Genomic DNA, 22625 nt, shown 5'->3' with positions numbered 1-22625 from the left:
AGACGGGAATTTAATGCAGTTTAAGTGAGGGGAATCTGGATATTTTTCACTTATTCTAATAAGGTCCCATGACTTATATTGAACTTGGGAGGTTATTTGCCTATTATTCTATTCTTAAACACTCTTAAATTCTCTCTAGAGATCTTGGGCAAAAGAAGCTAGGGTTTCATCTTAAGGAGTAAATTAGGGCTTGTCTTGGTGATTTCTCTCCATCATCATCATGGTTTAAGAAATATTCTCTTCCCTCATTGTTAGTTCCAACTAAAGGCGTGGTTTTATACAATGTTTTCATGATTTGGATGTTGTATGATTTTTAGTTTTCAAATATAATTTAGGGGTTTTGGTTATAAATGCTTGGCTATGATTTTTTCATGTTTTAATTATGATTTTATATGCATTAATGGTGGTTTTGGATAATTCATTGCATAGGAATGGTTCTTTGATAATGGACTTAGGTTTCGGAAATACTATGCCCCTAATGTGTTTGATAAAATCCCTATAACAATATTTTCACTATATTATTGGATTTTCAATGGAACTTATGCATGGTTCAAAACTAGTAATAAAACTCAAAATTATATGAATGGTTTAAATGGTTTTGAATGGATTAAAAAGGTCGTGTTGGTCATGGTTTTGGTTTAATTAGAAATTATGTGGGGTACATGGGAATCCCCTAAGGATTGGCTAAGGACAATAATTACAAGTTATAGTCGGTATAATGATACCACTACTAATAAGCTTGGTTAATAATAATGGAATAATGGTTTGGTTGAAAAATGGTTTTAGTTGGGCTTAAAAGAGGTGGTGTGTAGCATAGCTGTGGAAGGTAGAGGTCCTGGGGGGGGGGGGGGGATCAAAACTGAAAACTTAGTTTTTTCGATATGAGGTTTAGTCCTAAGGATTATGTGTATGATTCCACACTTTATATTTTGGGGGATGTACTAGTCATTTCAGGTTTTCTTCCCTGGTCGTGCGGCTTCACGCATTGGGACTCTTTCTGCAAGGGGAGCTAAACCCATATAGCCCATGGGTGGTTTAGGACGATAGAGCTACACAACCCAGGTAAAGATTTTAAATAGCATGCTAAACCCAATTCCCTTTCCCGGCATAGTTGTATATGTATGTTTTGTATGCATATGGATAGTTTTACTTGGTTTTATAAATGGCATTATTTTATCCTTATCCTAAGTTCATGCTAGTGTTCACCCACTAATGCATCTTCAGGCAGCTGTGTCCCCACACGATATAGGAATTGACCGTTCTACTCTTCTTTGTTAGCATTCGGACATTTGAGGGTCATCTTTGGATTGAAGTGGTGAGCTTTTATCTAATGTAGCGACCCAATTTGCTGAACCGGAATGCTACATGATGCTCATGAACCCGAAGGACCACAAGCTAACCCATGATTGATATCTGTACCTGTATACTACATAAGATAGCATAATAATGCGGAATCATGCACTGAAAGGCCATAAGGTTTGATCATGAACATAACTGAATAACGTAACGTCTGTATGGGGTAATAGAATACCCAAAACAAAACTAAAGTCTAAAATATGATAGTATATATCTAGTCTGAATCTAGTCTGAAAGCCTCTACTATCTGAAGAATCTGAATAAGGAGTTGATAGGACATGTCCCAAATAACTCCAACTAATAAGCTAATCAATGAGATACTAGAAAATTATTTTGTCCTCGAAGGATGAGGACTCACTTCTACTTTGACTGCTGAATCTAGAATTACTGCTAATTTGGAACTCGTGTCTTTGAACCTATAGTGTAACATAAAATAAAAGCACCATAGCACGAATATGTCAGTACATATGTACTGAGTATACATGTGAGGTAGGCTAAATGCAATGGTTCATATGCATGAATAATGCTAACTGACTATCTAACATGAACGTGAAAATACATGCATAAATACGTAAATGTAATTGACAATGTGTTTTTGTAATTTCTGAGTCTGTATACTGATAACGTGACATGCTAGTAATTGATATGACTAATAACATGAAGGACTATATCTGAATAATACTGATAACATGGGTGACTGTATCTGAGTATAACTGATAACGTGGGTGACTGTCCTGAACCTGATGGAACTATCTGAGTTCCTTATTATATCTGAGTTGACCGTATTTGACAGTCCTGAAATCTGAAGAACTATCTGAGTTCTATTACTGAGACTGATTGACTGTATCTGACAGTCCTGATTCTGTAATAAAAAATTATGGGAAGTAGTATCTAACCGACATGCCCCAAAAGTGCTATAATAGCTGAGCTGGGGTTCAATCTATGCCCTAATTGGAAGAGTGTCAATACCGCGCCACTGGTAAGGACAACATGTGAGTAACCCTCATATAACAGGTAACTCTAACGAGACTAGTGGGAACCCTTACATAATAAGTTAATCCATCTCATCTACCCTCATATAGCAGGCTACGGTGTCTAATCCTATGCTGGCTACATAGTTCTGGAACGCAAGGATTACTTCTAAGAATCACACCCTCGTATAGCAGTTGAGTCCCCATCCTTGGGTTCACTCGGTGCTAATTTCTACTCCCATTTGAATGGACACTAACCATGATTTACTGAACTGAACTGAGCATGGACTGAATTACTGAATTTCCTTGGCTGACAGAATACTACTGATATCTGACAAATGACTGAGTCATGAGATTATGGAGATTTTTCCTGAGTCATAAGACTATCTTAAGTCTAAGAGTTCATAGTTTGACTAGAGTATCATGAAAACATGACATGGCTCTAGGCATATAGCTAATATTTTGGGTACAAGTACCCCCAGGACACGATAGAAGGAAACTGACATAGCATGGTTTACTTGAAGACTTGACTAACATCATAATACATACTACACTCACAGGAGCCTTTCATCAAACATATAATAGGCATAAACTTGTACATACATGGGGATTTCATTATATCATGCTAGTTAGACAATTTTCCTTCAGCTAGGCATTTAATCAAACATAATGTAGGCATAGTACATGTAAAGCACATTATACAACAATTAAACATCATGTTTCATTCCAATTCCATCATACAAGGTTTTAGTCATGAGATTTTACAAATCTTTATCAATACTAATCAACCCACATGGAATTTATCATCAAATCATGGAATAGAAATCAATTCCTCATTTATCAACATGAAAGAGAACATCCAAAGCATGAAAACATAAAGAAAATCCATAAATTGTAGTTGAAAAGGGATTCTTGGACTTCATCAATGAAAGGAGCCCATGAATGAACACTATGCATATCTTAGTTCATGATTTCGTGAAGATTGATGGTGAAACCTTCTTGAAATTAGACCTTCGATGAAAACCCTAGCTTGAGTTCTTAAGAGTATTTGAGAAAAACATCAATATTTTGGATGAATAAGGGCTAAATCCCGTGTTTGGAAGCTTATATGGGGGGGGGGGGAGCAAATTGACCATTTTAACCCTAGACACGTAATTAAATTTTTAGTAAAATTTCCTGAGTTAGGCCCTTGACACGACGCGGCGTTATCGCATCGTGTTACTGGAAATTGACAATTGGGAAACTGCATGGTGGCGCGATGCGGAGCTATCGCGTTGTCACCTTGTCTACGATCTGGAAGTTTGGCGCGACGTGCCAGTATCACAGAGCAACACTGGAATTTGACAATTGCCATTTGAGCTATCTCCGCGATGCGCTGAAGGCTCAGATCAAACACTGTCTCACTAAAAAGGCTCTGACTCTTCGTCCGGGTGTCAGATTTGAGCGATTTATATATCTATGGAAAGCTTATTCAATTTACCATGTGATAGGAAGTGAAAATTATGGAAACACCACGTGTATAAGAATTAATTCTTATTTCAAAGCAAGTTTTAACATCTTTGAGAGAATTTTCTAGCTAAGAAAAAATACGGGTATTATATCTTTTTGGAAAACTCTATTTCATGGATGTTATTTCATACTATGAATTATTTATGGATATTGGTTTTGGCTTTTATTGGGGGCATATTCCAATCAGATATTTATATTCTTTTAGTTAGAGGCTTTTGTGGAACTACTATGGGTTAGAATGAGCGGGATTGTTATTGATGTTAGCCTTACCATTGGTATTCATATTGGGGATGATATCGATTGATGATATTGTTGGTTGTTCCATCTTTTTTTATTTTGGGAATTATATTTGATTATTAACTAAACTTATTTGGCTATGGTTGGATCTATGATTTGGTTTGGCTTAGTATGGTTGGACGGTTGGTATGGAATGGTCTCTGGCCCTGGCTGGACTTGGTGTGGTTGTACGGTTGGTACGGAATGGTCTCTGGTCCTGGCTAGACTAGGGACGCCAATTATGACAAGGCCTCGGGTCGGATCGTGTCAAGTTGGTATCAGAGCTTTAGGTTCATAGACAATTGGGAATCCACAAAGCCATGTCTAGTAGAGTCTCTTTTAAGGGTGTGTAGTGCACCACACTCATAAGAGAGAGGCTATATGGAATTTAGGAATATTTTACTTTCTTGGTATTCTATTTTCAAGCTTAGAGTTTTTGTCCTGGAATCTCCTCTAATCATTGTTTGGTCGTCTTTCAGATTATTTCTCATAGTTATGAAACACAAGAAAACTCTTCATTCCCATCTAGGGACAATGTTGATGCATTTGGAGTTCGTCTTCGATATCAGGGTCCTATCTCTGATTGTTCTGGTGTTCCTCTGGTTGCTACTAGTCCTCTTGAAGATGATGTGAATAATTCAAAATTTTGCTAGTCTATTCATATTATTGCTCAGTTGGTTGCTGCTCAGGTTGAGCGGGATGTGTCTGATGGTTGTCTGCTGAGGCCACAAGGGTTGGCCAATTTATAAAACTAATCCTTCTACTTTTAGTAGGGTGAAGTGAAGAAGAATCCTCAGGGTTTCTTTGATGAAATAGAGAAGATATTCAGGGTGATGGCCACAAATATGGAAGGTATAAACTTTGTAGCTTATTATCTCAAGAATGTTGCGTACCAATGGTACAAAGAGTGGGATAGGGATAGAGGTGATGTGGAGGATTTGTTCTGATGGGATGACTTTTCTAGATCATTTCTTTCCTCAAAAGCTGAGAGAAATGAAGATGTAGGAGTTTGTGAATCTTAACTAAGGGAGAATGTCTGTCAAGAAATATGCCTTGAAATTTCATTAGTTGTCAAGGTATGCTCCTGATTTGATGGCTGACATGGGAGCGGGGATGGGAAAGTTTGCTTTTGGGCTATCTCGGGATTTGATATTGGAAAGCAAGACTATTTTTCTAATCAAGGATATGGACATTTTGAGGTTAGTTATCCATATACAGCAGGTGGAGGATGAGAAGAGGAAATAGGCAGAGTTCGGAGATAGGCAGGGTAAGAGGAGCAGGTTTTCTAACTAGGGAGGTGCTCGATCTCAAGGTGGTCGAAATAGAGGAAAATGGCCAAAAAATAAGTGTGGGAGTTCTGCTTCTTTCTCTACTGTTAGCGCTGCTTACCCGAAATGGTTGGGTGACAGGCATCCACAAAATAGTGATAAATTTTAGGCATAAGTTACCTAATATTAGGAAAATGGGGGTTAGGCAATTTCTTTATGCCCTCCTTGCTGGTTTTATGGTCGTCTTCATCGGGGTTATTATGATGAAAGAAGGGACAAGTGTTTTAAATATGGCTAGCCAGGCCATATGTTCAAGAATTATTTGGTTGGTAAGGGAGCTTTGGGAGAAGTCAAAACTCTGATTGTTTTATCTTCTCCTCCTGTGCCTAGTGGTATGGCTTCGGTGTCTTCTCCTGCTTGTGGTACCAATACAGGGCGGAATAAGTTGTATGCTCTAGCATCTCGGTAGGAATCTAAGGCATCACTTGATGTCGTTACTGGTACATTACAACTCTTTTCTTATGGCGTGTATTATCTGCTTAATCTGGGGTCTACTCTTTCTTATATGACTTTATTCATGGCTATATGTTTTGGTTTTGATCCTGAGGTTGTTTAGGATCCTTTTTATGTTCTACCTCGGTAGATGACTCGATTATTGCTAAGAGATTATATAGGGGGTGTGGTATCTGTTGGTGGTAGGTAGAATTTGGTGGATTCATTTGAACTTAATATGGTTAATTTTGATGTTATTCTAGGGATGGATTGGTTACACTCTTGTTACACATACTTGGATTGTCGGAACCATAAGGTTGTTATTAGGTTCCCTGGTGAACCGGTTATAGAGTGGGAGGGTGGTTCCCTAGCTCCTAGGGGGAGGTTTATTTCTTATCTTAGAGCACGGAGGTTAATCTATAAAGGTTGTATTTATCATTTGGTTCGGGTCAAATATTCTAACTCGGAAGGTCCTTCTTTACAGTCAATTTTGGTGGTTAATGAGTTTCCTGAGGTCTTTTCGAATGATCTTCCTGGTGTTCCTCTGGATAGGGAAATAGAGTTTGGTATTGATTTTGTCCCAGACACTCGTCTAATATCTATTCCTCCTTATATAATGGCTCTGGATGAGTTGAGGAAACTCAAGGAACAACTTAAGAATCTTCTCGATAAGGGGTTTATTCATCCTAGTATATCCCTGTGGGTTTCACCGGTGTTGTTCATGCACAAGAAGAATGGTTCCCTTTGGATATGCATTGACTATCAATCGTTGAGTATGGTAATAGTCAAGGACAAGTATCCTCTTCCAAGAAAAGATGACTTGTTTGATCAGTTGCAAGGTGCCAAGTTCTTCTCTAAGATAGATCTTTGGTTTGGGTATCATCAACTTAAGATTAGGGAGGTAGATATCCCTAATATGATTTTTTGCACTCGGTATGGGCATTTTGAATTCTTGGTGATGTCATTTGGTTTGACTAATGCTTCGACATCATTTATGGATTTGATGAACATGATTTTCAGGCAGTTCTTGGATCTCTTTGCCATTGTGTTTATTGATGACATACGGGTTTATTCCAAAAGTGAGGTGGATTATGCTAATTACCCTCGTGTGGTATTGCAGACCTTGAAGGAACATCAGTTGTATTCCAAGTTCTCTACATGTGAGTTTTGGCTGAACGCTGTGACTTTTCTTGGTCATATTATATCTAGTGAGGGAATTATGGTGGACCCTTAAAAGGTGGCTGTGGTTAAAACGTGGCCTAGACCTACGATTCCAACCGACATTCAGAGTTTCTTGGGTTTAGCTGGGTATTATCAGAAGTTTGTGGAGGTCCTTTCAATGATAGCTGCTCTTTTGACTAAGTTGACTAAAAAAGTGAAGTTTTATTGGTCAGATGCTTGTGAGGGGAGTGTAGAGAAGTTGAAAGATAAGCTAACTTCGGCTCCGATTTTGACATTACCTGAGGGTAGTGAGGGGTTTGTGGTTTATTGATGCATCTAGGGTAGGACTTGATTGTTTTTTGATGTAGTATGGGAAGGTTATTGCCTATGCTGCTAGGCAGTTGAAAGTGCATGAGAGGAATTATCCTACTCATGATTTAGAGCTGGTAGTGGTGGTTTTTCCTTGGAAAATCTGACGACATTATCTATATGGAGTACACGTAGATATCTTTTCTAATCATAAGAGTCTACAGTATGTGTTCACCCAGAAGGAGCAAAATCTCAAATGAAGGAGATGGTTGGAGCTTCTCAAGGAATATGACATGAGTCTTCACTATCAGGTAAGGCTAACGTGGTCGCTGATGCTCTTAGAAGGTTATTTATGAAGAGTCTGGCTCATGTAGAGGAAGGAAAGAGGGAATTGGTGAAAGATATTCACTATTTCTCTAATCTTGGAGCTAGTCTTTTGGACTCCGAGGATGGTGGGGTGATGGTACAGGAAGTGGTTCAGTCATCTCTTGGTACAAAGATTAAGGAGAAGCAAGTGCTAGATCCTATCTTGATGAAAATCAAGAGTAATGTGGGTATGCAGAAGGTAATGGTGTTTGAGATCAGTGGTGACAGTACTTTACGGCACCAAAAAAAATTGTGTGTTCTTGATGTCGACGGTTTATGGCAAAGGATTTTGGCTAAGGCGCATGAATCGCGCTACGTTGTACATCCCATCTCGACAAAGATGCATCATGATCTCAAGAAGATGTATTGGTGGAATGGTATGAGAAGGAACGTGACTGATTTTGTGGCCAAGTGCTTGGGGTGTCAACAAGTTAAAGTTGAGCACATGAGACCAAATGGGTTGTATCAGGAGATTGATTTACGTCAGGTTTAACTGGCGGACGAAGATAGTCTCAAAGAGACCGCTGAAGAAGAGTACGTTAAAAAGAGAGATAAGCGAGAAAAGAAAGACCCAAACGTCCACTCTACCCACCAACTTATGCAAACATCATGCCCAATACTCTACTATAATAAGTATTATGTCCTAGTTCCTAGATCATCCATATTTATGTGCATGAACTTGATTAGCTAAATCACTTAGGAAGATAACCATCTAATAATACATCACTTGAATATTGCAATTGTTCTTGACTCTATCCTGAATTTTTCCTGCATCCTTGTGGAGATGCCAAGGAGATTTAGCACTATTATTATTAAGAGTTTGAGCTAATAACATAGAATCAACCACGCTCAATAGATGTATTAATTTGATTTGGGTTACAAAGCATGTATTAATATTTCTAAACTATACCGCGAGATCGGTATATAATACAACCGTCACAAATATAATGATTTATATGATTTACATCATTTCTCATGAGAGAATTTAGGGTGTGTTAACGCTCTAATTCCGCCTATCTTGGCACTTACCACCACCCTTGTGCAACCTAGGCCCACCAACCATGTCACCTCGCCCCGCACACACCCCTGCTCACTCTCCTGCCTTCATATAAAATTTTTTGTGATATATTTTTTATTTATTAATCAAATAATAGTAAATAAATAAATAAATAAATTACTTACTTATCAAAAAAGTATTTTTCGTGAAAAATGTTTCTTTGTACCAAACACGCCCTTAGTGCAGACGGAATTACTAATTAAATTGATGGATGCATTATTATTCACCTTTCCTGTCGGTGTCGTTACATTGACGGAACAAGCTTCTATAGAGCTCAATTAATGGAGAAAGTGCCAACTGACCGTTTGTTATCGAGGGAAATAGGAGGCATGGACCAAATGTGCACCAATTTTGCAAAGTTGAGGTACTACTAGTATATTTAAGGCTCGTATATTATTTGACTTTTCAAAGGGTGTTCATTTTTTTTTCTCCTTTTCTGAATAGCAGAAGAAATTTAATTTGAGCATATATCAAAAAACGATTACCTTACCCAATTTTTCTTGGACATAACAATGATTTTTTAAGAGTAAGAATTCTTTCAAATTCTACTTCCTTGACGACAAAAAGACCTTATTCTTTGAAAATCCTTACATCAATTTCACATACTGTCATTCTTACTGACAAAAATATCTCGTTAAAGTTATTTATCTTTTTTCTTCAAAATGTCATTTCATTTTTGTATATTTTCATTATAAATAAATAATTATTAAAATAATCCTTATATTTTGAATTTTTTTTTTTATCAAAATAGTCTCTTAAGTTAATTTTTAATTTGAGATGTTCCTTACTCCTTAAAAATATGAAATACTAATAACTTTTTAACTATAAAAAATAGTGTATACAATTTTAATTTAAATTCTAGTTGTAATATTAAAAGAATAAAGTCCAACCTAAAAGGTGATAGATAAAAAAGCTTATATGCATTCTATTTTTGAAAACTTAAGAGTTCAATAATAAAATATTAATTTATATTATGATTAATTTTTTTTTTTAATAAAATAGGTCAAATTTAGTTATTAATTTCTTCTACTTCAAAAATTATTTTCATAAAATTCAAAATTCATATAGAAGACAATGAATTCCTTCAATAAAAATAAGAAAGTAAAAAATTTAGGATCTCTAGCTAGTATAAAAACAATCATATATAAATATTTTAACGAATTTTTGTAATAAATAAAAGCATAGATGCAGGACGTCATGATAATATCATAAATCATTCAACATTAAATAAAATTTGTAAATTTCATATAATCATTGTGTCATTTAAAAATATTAAAGTTTTCAAATATTATTTTTATCAATCTTGTGATAATATTTTATTTTACCACTTCAACTTGACTTTAAAAATTAAATACATCTCCTAATTTTATTTTATTTTATTTTGTTTTTCTTTTTACTATTATGATATGTCTTTTTAAATTATATTGCGTACTTATCTATAAAAATTTTAATTCATGAAGTAAAAACATAAAATATAGTAGGAGGCCTATTAATATTTCATATCAAAGAACAGAGACTATCAAAAATTAAGATTTAACTTAAGGGATTATTTTAGTGATTTTTCTCTTAAAAAATAAAAATTGTTTTAGCAATTGTTAGATTGTAAAAAAAAATATATAAAATTAAATGATATTTTTGAAGAAAAAAAATAAAATTGACTTTGATAATTTTTCTTTTTAAATTAAGTGACATATCAAAAATTAACTCGAATCAAGAAGGTCAAGAATTAACTTTCCTGAAAGATGGCAATTAAAAATTACTCCAAATGCAATGTTCACTTTCGTGGAAAAGTAGAAGAGCACAGATATCTATGCCTTAAATTTAGAAAATTAGCAATAAAAATAATGAAGATACTGGAGACATAATTCCAAATGCCTACATAAAGATATTTATGTTTAAACAAAGTTCACTTTCTTGTAAAAATAGAAGAGCATATAGTAAGTGAATAAGAGGGAAAATACTAGTTTCTACTATATAGAAGCATCACTTAGAGGACGATCAAAGGTATGTCAGTCATTAAGTCAATATATAGGGTTAAAATGATAATTTTGTTTATCAGTCAACTATATAATCAGAGAATTCTGGAAAGATTTTCTTTTCTCTCTATTGAAGAAGTAGCTCTTGAAATTGTTCAGTCATCATAGTTATACACCTCAAATGAGTCTGCCAGAACTACTGTTGAAATTTAACACTTTGCTGGTAAATGATTATTCATATGTCATGCAAGTACACTAATGGCTTCTCTTTTAATTTTGAAAGCGAACTGTTCAAGCAGGATTTGAGTTTTGTGATACAAAATCAAGTGATTTTCATGGAGTGAAAATACTGCTGCAGACCTACCTTGATGATAAGCAATAATGGAATTTGATTGATTTTGTGGATGTAATACTAGGTCAACCCACAGTGGGAACTGTTTTTATAATAGACAATAATTAAGATGATGATATTTATTCCATTGTCATTGCTCTTAACTTGGAGAGATATAAGGTGAGAAGCTAACATTTGGTGTGCTATATCCATTTGTCACCACGTTATCCGGCCTGTGATGTCAAATTTGAAGATGCTTTTGTAATTGAACTTGTTAAACGTTTTCTTCTTTGGTTGTCTTGTCACAACATCACCTTCAACATCGGCGGATTCTACCATTAAAAATAAAAACACATAAAAAAACCAGCTAAATTATAAAAAGATTGAATATTGATTAAAACCTCAAAGAAAAAGCAATTCATAGATTGCAATAAATTGAAAAAAGTTTTTAACAGAAATGTAAGGTAAAACTACATATAATAGATCCTTATGATTTGACCTTTTTTTGGACTTTGTGCATAGCAAAAGTTCTAGTGCATCGGGCTATTATTATAAGGAATTGAAGAATTTTGAAAGAATTTTAAGTTCCAATATCCAAACATCATGACTTACTGATTAGTTGTTGGAAGAATTGGATTTGTTCATCGTTTTGGGAATAAAATCTTCAATGTCTTCAGTGAATTAGAAATGATTGGGTTTAGTAAATCAACATAGTTATGTCCATTAAAAAGAATAAACACTGATAGATCTCTACAATTTCTATTCTGAGTCTATTAGGAATATAGTTTCAAAAAATTATATAACTTATAGTCATAGTAACACATGTAGCTTAATAGAAAGACAAAATTTCATAATTCAGAGGAACATACCCTGATCGACATCGCATTCATTGTTGTTTGCCTCTCTCCATTGTTGCCTGCCTCTCTATGATCAAATGGATTTATCTTAAACATATTTAATCTGTATAAGATGAAGATCATTCTATAGATCCATCACCAACTCTACAATTATATCTAGAAAAGAAAAAAAAAGGAAAGTTCAAAAAAAATTATTAAAAAAAGAAAATCAAAACAAAACTAACAAAATCAGGTTAATAATAAAGTGTGGTTGAATCACGATAGTAATACTTTATTTTGTTTGCTGAGAAGGGTGAAGAAAGTAACAACTTTACTCCGTCACAGAAGTAAATTTCTACTATAGAGGCAAGAGTACGCAACAAAAAATCTGTCACAACTCAAATATTAAAACAAATCCACATTCAAAAAATTGATTTAGGAAAATGAAATAATTTAGTCCAGTTATAAAGAAATGCCCAGAGCTATTTGACGTTCCATCTTCCTTTCACTTGTTCCCAAAACACTGTCCACACCCAATCAATGAACTAAAGAGTTTATTGTATATAAGAAATGTCTTCACTGCCTATTAAACATGAATAGTCAACAACAACAACAAACCCAGTGTATTCCCACCTAGTGGGGTCTGGAGGGGTAAGATGTACGCAGTCCATACCTCTACCTCTGATGAAGTAGAAAGGCTGTTTCCGATAGACCCCCGGCTCAAGACACAAGATACCACACAAACACATAGTAAAGCACAGAAGCAGATTACATATCATAAATACGGCACCCATAAGTAATATAAAACAGAGAAAGCAAAGGAAAGCACACAGATTCGTAATAAAACATGGAACACGGAAAACGGAATCATAACAGGAATAAAACCCCTCCAAGTAATTCCCTACACTAGCGACCCAAACTGGCCCTAATCCTCTGCCGAAATTCGCGCCCTCCAGACCTTCCTATTTAGGGTCATATCCTCGGTGAGCTGTAACTGTTCCATGTCCCGCCTAATCACCTCGCCCCAGTACTTCTTCGGTCTACCCCTACCCCGCCTAAAACCATCCAACGCTAGCCTCTCGCACCTACGGACCGGGGCATCCATGCCCCTCCTCTTCACGTGTCCGAACCATCTCAATCGTGCTTCCCGCATCTTGCACTCCACTGAAGTCACACCAACCTTCTCCCGGATAGTCTCATTCCGAACTCTATCCCCTCTAGTCAGTCCACACATCCAGCGCAACATCCTCATTTCTGCCACCTTCATTTTCTGGATGTGGGAGTTCTTAACTGGCCAATACTCTGCTCCATACAACAAGGCCGGACGGACTACCACCCTGTAGAATTTGCCTTTAAGCTTGGGCGGCACCTTCTTATCACACAGCACCCCCGACGCGAGTTTCCACTTCATCCATCCCGCCCCAATACGATGCGAGACATCCTCGTCAATCTCACCGTTACTCTGGATCACGGACCCAAGATACTTGAACTTATCCCTCTTACATACCTCCTGTGCTTTCAGCTTCACTACTACCTCATTCTCCCGCCTCACGTCATTAAAATTGCATTCCACATACTCTGTCTTGCTTCTGCTCACCCTGAACCCTTTAGACTCAAGAGTTTGCCTCCACACCTCTAATTTGTCACTCACACCCCCTCGAGTCTCATCTATCAGCACTACATCGTCTGCAAAAAGCATACACCACGGCACCTCCCCTTGAATGCGCCGCGTCAACACATCCATCACCAACGCAAACAAAAAGGGACTAAGAGTAGATCCCTGGTGCAATCCTGTCAGGACAGTGAAATGCTCTGAGTCTCCTCCCGCCGTCCTCACCTGGGTTTTCGCTCCATCATACACATCCTTAATCACTCTGGTATATGCCAGCGGTACTCCACTCACCTCCAAACATCTCCAAAGCACCTCCCTAGGGACTTTGTCGTATGCCTTCTCCAGATCGATAAACACCATGTGCAGATCCTTCTTCCGCTCCCTATACTGCTCCACCAACCTCCGCACCAGGTGGATTGCCTCCGTCGTCGAGCGGCCGGGCATAAATCCGAACTGGTTTTCCGAAATAGACACTATCCGTCTCATCCTCACCTCGACCACTCTCTCCCAGATCTTCATAGAGTGACTCAATAACTTAATCCCCCTATAGTTATTGCAACTCTGAATGTCCCCCTTATTCTTATAGAGAGGGACCATGGTACTCCACCTCCACGCCTCGGGCATCTTTGCCGTCCTGCAGATTTCATTAAACAATCCAGTCAACCACCTTACACCAGCCTCTCCAACGAACTTCCAAAACTCCACCGGTATCTCATCCGGCCCCGTCGCCCTACCCCTTCGCATCCTGCGGACAGCTCGTCTAACCTCTTCTGCCTTAAAACGTCTACAATAGCTAAAATCCCGACACTCCTCTGAGTGCTCCAGTTCCCCTAACACAATAGCTCTATCCCCTTCGTCATTCAAGAGCCTATGAAAATACGACTGCCATCTCTTCTTAATGTGGCCGTCCTCCACCAACACTCTACCGTCCTCCCCCTTAATGCACCTCACCTGATCGAGGTCACGACCCTTCCTCTCCCTAGCCTTAGCGAGTCTAAACAACTTTTTCTCCCCTCCTTTCTCCTGATAAACATCGTCCAAAATTACCTGACTAAAAATTTCTTAGCGCAATTCCTTTCCTTTTGCATATACCTAATATGTATACATATTTTTAACAACTGAGAAATCCTCGAAGTAGTGGTGCACGGTTGAAACTCAGTAGATAAGGGGCCCACACCTCTACCATTTTAAATACCAAACTTCTCATGAGGTTCAAACCTGTGATGTGTGCCTAATTCACACATCGCGTGTTGCACTCTTACCACATGACCAAAACCCTAGGGGCTGCAGACACCTAATACAATACAAATTCGTCTTTGATAAAGGACATTAATTCTCATACAGGGATCATTTCTCAAACCAAACTGTCCCATGATAATACACTCAACTTCAGGTCGAGAGCAACACATTCGAGAGCAAAAAGCTCCAAAGAGCTTATATTCCATAATCAGAAAGAACCATCGCGAGACTGTAAAAAACTCAAGCCAGCAAAAGAATATGATTAATACCTGAGGAGAAGATAATAAAATAATATTCTGGAAATTCTCCAAGGTCTTTTGCTTGCAAAGGTTGTACATGAATAGTGAATAGTGAAAAGGAAAAAGAGGAGATTAATCAAGCATAAACGTTTGACTTAGGATAAAAAAGATGGCTATCATGAATAATTTTTTTTTTTTTTTTTTTGCAATAATAAGATTCACTGATGAGCATAGCGAATAAAAGCTCAAACCTTTCAAAATTAATTTGAATTATGAAAGTCGGCGACTGCATGTTTCATTTTTTTCCTAAAATATTGAGCAAGTTTTATATGGCTAAACAGTTATGTTCGATTGCCTCCATATGAAGGAAGAGTAAACCATATACTATTGGTCTTTCCAACATCACCATCATAAGTTGGATTGAAAAGTATTAAATATTAAAGAGCGGGAGATAAATTTCATACTTTCGAAGGAGGAATATGCAGACTGAAACTTCAGTAATTCGCCCCACATAATACTCCAACTTCTATTGCAAATCAGGCCCGAAAATAAGCAAACTAAATAAAGGTATAAACGATAAATAATTAAAAGAATAATAGTAACATAATTAAAATTCCACAAAAAGACATAGAAGAAAGAGGATTGGAATTTTACAAATCATATCATTATAAAGGTGCAAAAGAGCATGTATTCTAAAGTAAAACAATAATACCATTCTACAGCAAAATCTCATGGGTGATTTTCTTTTATTCACTTTACTTTTATACACTCAAAAGTATAAAAGAGGTAATTATTATAAATTTCAAAAGCCTATTGTTTTGACTTTTGGTGAAGTCAATGTATTAGTAATATACATGGCCTTCATTTTGGCCATATGAATGACCACTTATTACAACTTTTTAGTTTCCACGTTAATGAAAGTCATAATGCACAATCTAATAGGACCTAATTAAACAGTCAATTTAATTACTATATGATTATGATGGGAGGTAACTATAGGTAAAGGGAAAAAATGTCATTCAACTTTTGAAGGATATTTTCATAATCCAACTTTCAACTAAGGGGCTTCGAACTTTTAGATTAGTATATAGATGTGATAAGCTTTAAACTTAAAGCATGATGCAAAGCAATTAATCATAGAATCTAAAACAAAATACCTTTTTCAAAGTATGATTCAGCAAGACACATAAAAAAAAAATGACATGTCAAATTAAAGCTTACTCATAATTAATAGAATTAGAAGTTATGAAAGGAAGTATTGGGGGCGGAAGCGGAGGAGGGGGGATAGGCGCGTAATTTACTGAGCTGGCTAGTAGGAACCCTTCTATAAAAATCAGCATACACCATTGAGAGACTGTTGTACAACTCAAACACTGAATTTCATTGGACAGATTCAATTACAACACAATCTCAAGCTACAATACATGTAACAAACGACAATATGCATGTCCAAGATGGAGAGACAAAATAGAGAAACTGAGGAAAATATGGCTATCTCCGGAGAGATATTGTAATAAAGTATTCAAATACAATATAGAGAGAGAAAGATGGAGACCAAAAACTCAGTAGAAAAAATTAGAGTAGAGAAAAATTACCCATACGTTCGAGATGTCCTAAAAGTGCATGCATTGCTGAAATAACAGAGAAAAACTTAAAGAAGGTGTGTATTTCGAGCTACAACACACTAAAATAAAACAAAAATTAAGCTACTAAAATCAAACTTGACCAAAATACCAAGACAGTGGAGGAAAAGAAAAACATACCATGAAGAGTGGAGTTGAAGTTGAAGGTGTTAAACGGTTAGTAAAATGTGCAGCTATCCATTGACAGCTAAGCTGTATATAGCAGTTAGTTAGAAACAGTTAGTTTGTTAATCTAACTTAGAGACTAAGATACGTGTGATAGCAATGAGCTAAGAGAGTCTATAAATAGGAGCTTGAGGAGTAGCAGTTATTAACACTAGTACTCAGAATTTTTCTTCTCTTTCAGTTGATGTATACATAGTTTCTCTTTGTTCGAGCTTACAAATTACTTTGTTCTTCCTCTTGCATTGTAATAGTTAACATGGTATCAGAGCATTTTGGGCAGATCTAGGGAATTATCTCAACGATTCACACTAGAAATTCTACAGATTTTGTGTGAAACTGGCGATCAACGAAGTATCGCAGGATAACGGAGATAACATAGATTGAGGAGAACCAGTGACTGGGAGTTCGATCATAGTTGATCATTGTCATCCATTGTATTTGAGTTAGCTGATGTACCAGGAACATTGTCAGTTGGGATTCAACTGAAAGAGGTGGAAAATTATACACTGTGGAGTCGAGCAATGTTCATCGCATTGCTTGGAAGGAACAAGCTCGGATTCATTGATGGATCTATTCTAAGGAGTGATTACAATGGAGAATTGAATAAGATTTGGGATCGTTGTAATGCTATCGTCATCTCATGGCTAACCTGCAATGTGAGCAAGGATTTATTTAGTGGAGTTCTATACTCTTCTAGTGCACATCAGGTATGGCTTGATCTTAAAGAACGATTTGATAAAATCAATGGATCGTGATTGTATCAATTGCATCGAAGCATTTTTAATTTAACACAAGGAGTATCAACTGTTTCGAATTACTACACTAAGTTGAAAAACCCCTGAGATAAGTACGATTCAATTTTTCCTCCACCTAGTTGTGATTGTGCCAAAGCAAAGGAGTATGTAAAGCAATTTCAATACCAGCGTCTGTTGCAGTTTTTAATGAGATTAAATGATAGTTACTCGCAGGCTAGAGGCCAAATCCTAATGATGCATAATCTACCTACTGTGAATCAGCATATGCCCTAGTTATCCAGGATGAGAGTCAAAAGGGCATTACTGAAAATATTTATAAAGAGGTGGAATCAATGGCTATGTATACAGGAAGGAACAAAGGAATTGATGGTCCTAGTCCTGAGGGAGTGGATTCCATGGCATTATACACAGTCAGGAACATCAACAAACAATAATTTCAAAAGAGAAATTTCAATAGTCTCTATTGTGACTACTGCCATATGAAAGGACATGTTAGAGAGGGATGTAACAAACTTTAAAAATATGACTATTGCCATGCTACTGATCATGTGAAGGATGAATACTTCAAACTAATTGGTTATCCAGAAAATTAGAAGGGAAAGAAGAAGGTAAATGTAACAGCAGTAGGAGCAGGTCATCTGCTGTAGTAGGGAATACATGACCAACAATAAAGCTTAAAAGGAGTAAATACAGTGCTGGGAGAGTAGTTGTTGCCCAAGATCAATTGGTGAATTTGATGAACAAAGCTACTCCAGATCAGCTTTAACAAATATCTGAGGTGTTGAAAAACAACAATGGTGAGTTACATGGCAATGCCAATATGGCAGGTAAGTGTAATATTGATTTACTAAAGTGGATTGTTGATTCTGGTGCTATAGATCACATGATAGGTAATAACATGTACCTAAAAAATGAAAGACTAATAGGACAAATAGGGAAAGTTCAATTACCTACAGGTGACTCGACATTAGTTTCCCTTATAAGTGACTTTCAATTAAATACAGAAGACAAGATTAGTGATGTGTTGTGTGTGCCAACATTCAAATTTAACCTTTTGTCTATTAATAAATTGACAAAGGAATTGAATTGTTGTGTTTCCTTCTTCCCCACATATTGCATATTTTAGGACCTTTTATCTGGGAAGGTCAAGGGGATGGGTGATGTAGAAGATAGCTTGTATGTCCTAAACTGGAAGAAATAAAAGAAAAGATGCAAAATTATATCTGTTGTTACTAAGTTTGAAGATCCAGCTATTTGGCATAAAAGATTGGGTCATATTCCCATGAGTGTTCTTAGAAAAATAAAAAAATTCAATAATAATGGTAGTTTTGCTATAGATCATTGTGATATTTGTCCTCAAGCTAGACAAACCAGAATTCCATTCCCTGCTAGTAGCACAAGTTCAAATGTTGTTTTTGATTTAGTTCACATGGATGTTTGGGGACCTTACAAGGTCCCTACTCACTCTGGAAGGAGATATTTCCTTACTTTAGTAGTGACAAGTATCGATGGACATGGACTTTTTTGCTCACTCAAAAATCTGATGTAATTTTTATTCTGAGGTAATTTTTACTAATGATAAAGATTTAGTTTAATAGGTGTGTTAGAGTGTTCAAACAAGATAATGGAGGAGAATTCTTTAATGCTAATTTTCATAAACTATTTACTATGTATGGTATTATCCATCAAAGATCTTGTCCTTACACTCCATAACAAAATGGTGTTGTGGAGAGGAAGCACAGACACCTACTGGAAACTGTAAGAGCTATCAAATTTCAAGGCTGCTCACCTAGCAAATACTGGGGAGAATGTGTTGAAGCTGCTACATACATCATAAATAGGATACCTCTGTCCGTTTTGGGAAATAGGTCACCATATGAGCTATTCTATGGGAAGGAACCATCTTTATCTCACATTAAGGTGATAGGATGTCTTGCCTTTGCTACAAACCTATTGAAAGGTGACAAGTTTGCTCCTAAAGTTAAGAAGGCAATTTTGCTTGGTTATGCTGTAGTACAAAATGGGTACAAGTTGCTTGATATTGAGACAAATACTTTATTTGTTAGTAGAGATGTGAAGTTCGATGAAATAATTTTTCCCTTCCAAACACCAGGACTTAAATTCGAGGATGATCTGCATTTTCTTATGCCACAACCACCTTCTTCGACATATTACCATAGCCCTTGTGTGATACATGTACCAGCTGATACTTCTATTGTCCCTGCAGAAGCAGATGTTCTCAATCATGATACTTCTATGGTCCCTGCAGAAGCAGATGTTTCAGTGCAGGAAGAAATAAATAATTTGCCTGATCTTGAGACCGTAAATAATGATGATCATGCTTTGCCAAGAAACGATGTTGCAGTGGTTGAAGAAACAGATCTCGTACCAGCTGTTGTCACTAGAAAGTCTAATAGGCAGTCAGAGCCACCCCTTTGGCACACAAACTATGTTTTACCAGGAAAGAAAACATCATCTATGAATTGTCTATATTCTATTGCAAATGTGCTTGATTACCAGAGCATTTCTCCTTCATATAAAAGCTTTGTTACCAAAATATCACAAGAAAAGGAACCTGATTCCTATAAAGAAACTATCAGAAATTCAAGATGGATTACAGCTATGAAGAATAAGATACAAGCTCTAGAAGATAATAATACATGGGTGCTCACACAACTTCCTATAGGCAAGAAGGCAATTGGGTTTAAATGGGTGTATAAGATCAAATATAAGGCTGATGGTGAGATTGATAGATTCAAGGCTAGGTTGGTTACTAAAGGTTACAACCAAAAGGAAGGTTTGGACTATCACGAAACTTTTTCACCTGTTGTAAAAATAGCAACAGTCAGAGTGGTCATTTCATTAGCAGCTGAAAATAGTTGGAACATCCGTGTTCAATGTTTTTCTTCAAGGTGACTTGAATGAGGATGTATACATGGAATTACCCTTGGGATTTGATCATTTAAGTGATCAGGGGACAGTATGCAAGTTGATTAAGTCTCTTTATGGAATTAAGCAAGCAAGTAGACAGTGGAATATTAAGCTAACCACATCTTTACTTGATAGTGGCTTTCAACAGAGTCACGTTGATTACTTTTTATTCACAAAAACACCATAGAGGTAGTAGTACTAATTTATGTTGATGACTTGTTGATAACAGGAAATGATCATGAGATGGTATTGGACTCAAAGAAGTTTCTTCAAGATAAATTCAAGATTAAAGATTTAGGTGACTTGAGATATTTTTTAGGCATTGAGTTTGCAAGGAGTGAGGATGGAATTCTTATGCACCAGAGAAAATATTGTCTAGAGTTGATATCAAATATGGGGTTTTCCAACTCAAATCCTGTTGGAGCTCCTATACCATTAAATCAAAAGCTTACCACATCAGAATTTGATTCATATTTTCCACCTATTGGCAGCACTGATAAGTTCTTAGAAGATCCTTCAAGATATCAAAAACTTGTAGGTAAACTATACTTGACTATAACCAGGCCAGATATTGCATTTACTGTTCTACTTTTGAGTCAATTCATACATAAACCTAAAATATCTCATATGGAAGCAGCAATGAGAGTGGTTAAGTATGTCAAGAATTCACCAGGATTAGGAATTATTATGACTTCTAAAGGTGCAAAGAAGTTGAGAGCATTTTGTGATGCAGATTGGGCATCATACCCAAACACTAGGAAATCAATCACTGGATACTTTGTATTTTATGGAGGTTCTTTGGTTTCTTGGAAATCAAAGAAGAAAAATACTATCTCAAGAAGCTCAGCAGAGGCTGAGTACAGGAGTTTGGCATCTACTGTGGCTGAGATTGTATGGCTAGTTGGACTGTACGAGGAATTGGGAGTTGATGTTGCTTTGCCAGTGTCCATATGCAGTGATAGCAAGTCTGCAATTCAAATTGCAACTAATCCGGTGTTCCATGAATGAACTAAGCATATAGATATAGACTGTCACTTCATCAGGGAGAAGATTCATCTTGGATTAGTTCAACTAACATATCTACATACATCAGAGCAACCTGCAGATTTACTGACCAAGGGTCTTACAATAGTTCAACATACTTATCTACTTACCAAGCTAGGCATGAAGAATGTGTTTCATACACTAGCTTGAGAGAGGGTGTTAAATGGTTAGTAAAATGTACAGCTGTCCATTGACAGCTAAGCTGTATATAGCAGTTAGTTAGAAACAGTTAGTTAGTTTGTTAATCTAACTTAGTGACTAAGATATGTGTGATAGCAATGAGCTAAGAGAGTCTATAAATAGGATCTTGATGAGTAGTAGTTATTAACACTTGTACTTAAAATTTTTCTTCTCTTTCAGTTGCTGTATACATAGTTTCTCTTTGTTCAAGCTTACAAATTAATTTGTTCTTCCTCTCGCATTGTAATAGTTAACAGAAGGTAAAACAAAAAAACTGAGGGCGCTGTTTCAGATGAAGAGAAGGAAAAGGGGTGTAGGAAATTTAATACATATGTGGTGCCTATATAGCCTTTTAATGGGACACCTGGAGCTCAAATAGTCAATGTACCAAAAAGTGATACACGTGACTAAGGCACTTGAAGCTATAAGGTCATAATGACGTGAAGAAGAGCCCATTAGACTATTGGTGGTATGGATAATCCCAAAGAAGAGCCTTGAAGCATTTCCACGCGTGATATAGATTTTTGTTTGGCTTCTGTTTGAAGCTCACTATCTCATTGCGAAGTCTCGCAGTCTTACCTGATAGAAAGAATCTGATGAGAAACTTTCTGGCAAAGTCGTCCTATGATGTGATTGAATTGGCCGGCTCTGCATTCAACAACCTTTTAGATTCCCCTAAAAGTGAATGGGGAAATAGTGTAAGCCTCATATAATCTGTACTCACCCCAGCCGGAATGAATGTGTCAGTAAGCTCAATAAAAGTCTGCAAGTGGAATTGTGGATCCTGGTCTGAAAGCCCTGGAAACTCTCCACTGCTGATGAGAAGCTGCACCATGTTGTGCTTTAACTCGAAATTCCCCTCATCTGCCAGCCTTTGAATTGGGGAAGTCAAGTTCATCAAAAATGGGA

Source organism: Capsicum annuum, chromosome 7, assembly GCF_002878395.1.
Source record: "Capsicum annuum cultivar UCD-10X-F1 chromosome 7, UCD10Xv1.1, whole genome shotgun sequence".
NCBI classification, from domain to species: Eukaryota; Viridiplantae; Streptophyta; class Magnoliopsida; order Solanales; family Solanaceae; genus Capsicum; species Capsicum annuum.
The sequence above is the reverse complement of the archived record's forward strand: the minus strand, read 5'-3'. Positions refer to the sequence as shown.